Here is a 3344-nt window from a genome sequence, read left to right on the forward strand (position 1 = left end):
CCCCAACAAATAGTCTAAGAAGCCCATTTTATCTTCGTATTCCTTGGCAGCATAGGAAACTGTCACCTCCCACCCTTGATTGTTATGCATTTAATGGGGGAAGGGGGAATGGTGTCTTGTCTTTTTCCCAAAGGGTTGGAATGTCCCCTGTTTACTGGCCATTTACTTTCCCTCTGTTTTTTGAAGCTGTCCGTGTCTTTGAGAAGGCGTCTCGCACATTGGCATGGTCTTATCACATGCTCTTCCTTAGTGGGCAAGGGCAGGAAAGCTTTTCCACGTTTCCAATTACACAGGCTTTCTCCCAAATGACTAGAATTAGAAAGGCTTGTTTTCTGGGCTTCCGTGCTCTGTTCTAATGTCTTGGTAATAACACAGAGAGCTAGGTCGTGTTCTTCAGGTTAGGGAGGGTTTCTGACCATTCCATGGGGCCTAGTTGAGGCATGGCAGTGACGAGCAAACTTTCGGCATTTCTTGCAGGCTCCTTTTTTATTTTTAAGTATATTTTTATTGATTTCAGAGAGAAAGGGAGAGGAAGAAAGAGATAGAAGCATCAGTGATGAGAGAGAATCACTGATTGGCTGCCTCCTGCACGACCCCCACTGGGGATGAGCCTGCCACCTGGGCATGTGCCTTGACCTGGAATCCAGCCGTAACTTCCTGGTTCATAGGTTTCCGCTCAAGCCAAGCCAGTCAGGCTCTTTCGGGGTCTTTAAAACCGGGCCCCCCGAAACCACTTCCTCGCGCTGCTTCCAGCAATCCTAATCTGTTGCTATGGTCATACTTGCATAGCAAAGTCCAGCCTTCTTAGCAAGAATCACCTCTGGAACTGTGGTCGTGTTGATAACAGGCATCCCCCATGTGGGAAGCATGAAACTTTCTGCGCGGGAACTAAAACAAGGTCCTTGGATTGTGAGCACTGTCACTCGCTTCTTAGCAGTCTCTATGAGGACGCTCCGGTTTGGGGGCAGAACGGCTCAGCCACTGGGATATCGCACACTCCTCTGGCACAGGAGGGACCCCCATCCTGGAAGGTCTGAGGCCTCATGGTGGTTCTGTCGATGAACTGGTCAGTAATGACGACATCGCCGGCTGAATCTCTTCCCTCAAGGAACCGCAAGCTGTGGTCACTGTGACACGAGTACAACCCTCCTCCTTCAAAGCCCAGATGTTTGCCTGATAGTTGACTTTTGAAGGCCTGATGGTATGCTGCCTCCCATGCCTTGCAAGGAGGACGCAATCAACATTCTTTATCTTTCCCAAAACTAAGGCATCAGAAGGCTTGCCAAATGGTGTATCCACATATTTCTCGGTTCTTCCTTCTAAGATTTCTGCAATGATTCCCGTCGTCATGGCTGTGGGGGTGGGCAAGCGGGGCAAAGAAGCAGAGCAGGTTCCCTTTCTTGTCATTTTACGTGGAAGAGTGTTAATGATGCTTTGCTATTGCTAGCTTCACGATGGAACGTACATCCTGCTTAAACCATCGTGAAGAGTTTCCTCATTAAGATTTCTTCAAAGGAGGGTCTGGGTGGGTAGAACCCAGGGCATGCAGGTCCTAAAAGAGCTTGGTTCAGTTTGGACCAATGCCAGGGTGGCTTGAATGAGTTTTGCCCCACTCATCTTGGGCAGGCTTCAACACATCCTGCAAGACAAAGAGATGCTCAGGGCCCTCGCGCTTCTTCTCTGCCAACTTCAGGAAGAAGTGGCCCATGTCCTCCAGAGCCACATCATCATGAAAAAAAAAAAAAAAAAAGATTTCTTCATAGCCCTAGATGGTTTGGCTCAGTGGATAGAGCATTGCAGTTTGGATCCGGTCAAGGACACATGCCCGGGTTGAGGGATCAATCCTCAGTAGCGGGTGTGCAGGAGGCAGCCAACCAATGATTCTCTCTCATCATTGATGTTTCTATCTCTCTCTCCCTCTCCCTTCCTCGCTGAAATCAATTTAAAAAAAAATTTGTTTTAAAGATTTCTTCATATAACTCGAAGTTTGTTATGTGTTTCCTGAAGTGAACCTCACTAATGTAGGTGGTACATCATTTCATTATAAAAATGGATATTTTCCTTACACTAAAGTCTAGACACAATTTATTGCACGAGTAAATTCTCACTTAAAATGCAACGAATATGATAGCCTGCAAATGTGAAATATTCTTCATATGGCTCTTTCTTATGGAAACCTTTAATAAAATCTGAGGAATTAATATTGAATTGTAATTCATTAAAGTTATTACTATAGAAGACTAAAATAATATATTTCAGAAAATTTGCACATTCACAGTAGCCTTATTATCTTACTAGAGGCCCGATGCATGAAATTCATGCAAGGGCCTTGGCCCCGGCCCCCCTGCCTGCTGCCACCGCAGCCAGGGGCCGACTGCCACGGCCGGGGGCCTCTGCCACCTCTGCCGCAGCCCCCCCCCCGCCCCCCCCCTCTGCGGCTTTGTCTGGAAGGAAGGACGTACGGGAGGACATCCGGTCTAATTAGCATATTATGCTTTTATTATTATAAATGACCATGTGTAAATGAGTATCATCTTGAAGGCTTTGGCCTTTAGGCCAAACAAAACCAGAGTCAAAAATTCCAAGTCAGTTAATGCTTCCTCAAAATATACACTGTTATAATTTTTTTTAACATCTAATATTTTTTTTTAAATATAAGGAAATATGTACAATGCCTCTTCCCAAAAATGCTATTAGGCAATGTTGACATAAATTAAAAACCTAAATAATGGGATAAATATACTATGTTCATGGATTCAAGACTCAATATTGTAAAACTGCCACTTTTCCCTAAATTAATCTAAAAATCAAATGAAATCCTAATCAAATTCCCAGGGAAGTTTTTTGCAGAAATCTATATTGAAATGCATGAAAATAACCGAGGCAATCTTGAAGAACAAATGGGGAGAAACTAGTCTATTCAATATCAAAATAATTAGAGCTACAGATGAATAGACATATAAAGATGGATCAATGAATAGAATAATGAATCAGAATAGAATGTTCAGAGACAATATATACTTAATTTATGTCTAATGTGGCACTGTACAACAGTGGCAAAGCACAGTCTTTTCAACCAATAGTGTTATGTTAACTAGATAGTCATATGAAAAAAATAAATCTTAACCACTACTTCACGCAATGAATAAAAATCAATTCCAAATGGATTGTATTAGCAAAATGTGAAATGTAAAATAATAAAGTATCTAGAACAGGGATGGGAGACCTTTCTCCTGCTAAGGGCCATTTGGATATTTATAATATCACTAGAGGCCTGGTGCATGAAAATTCATGCACTGGAGGGGTGGTCCCTCAGCCCGGCCTGCCCCCTCTCACAGTCTGGG

At 43.5% G+C, this 3344-nt stretch overlaps 1 pseudogene; it reads right to left on the reverse strand.

The window, feature by feature from the left end:
* Positions 1-352: 352 nt before the first annotated feature.
* On the reverse strand, positions 353-1350 carry LOC103299805 (S-methyl-5'-thioadenosine phosphorylase-like; annotated as a pseudogene).
* Positions 1351-3344: the final 1994 nt, after the last annotated feature.

The sequence above is a fragment of the Eptesicus fuscus genome, chromosome 2 (genome assembly GCF_027574615.1).
Source record: "Eptesicus fuscus isolate TK198812 chromosome 2, DD_ASM_mEF_20220401, whole genome shotgun sequence".
Taxonomy (NCBI): Eukaryota; Metazoa; Chordata; class Mammalia; order Chiroptera; family Vespertilionidae; genus Eptesicus; species Eptesicus fuscus.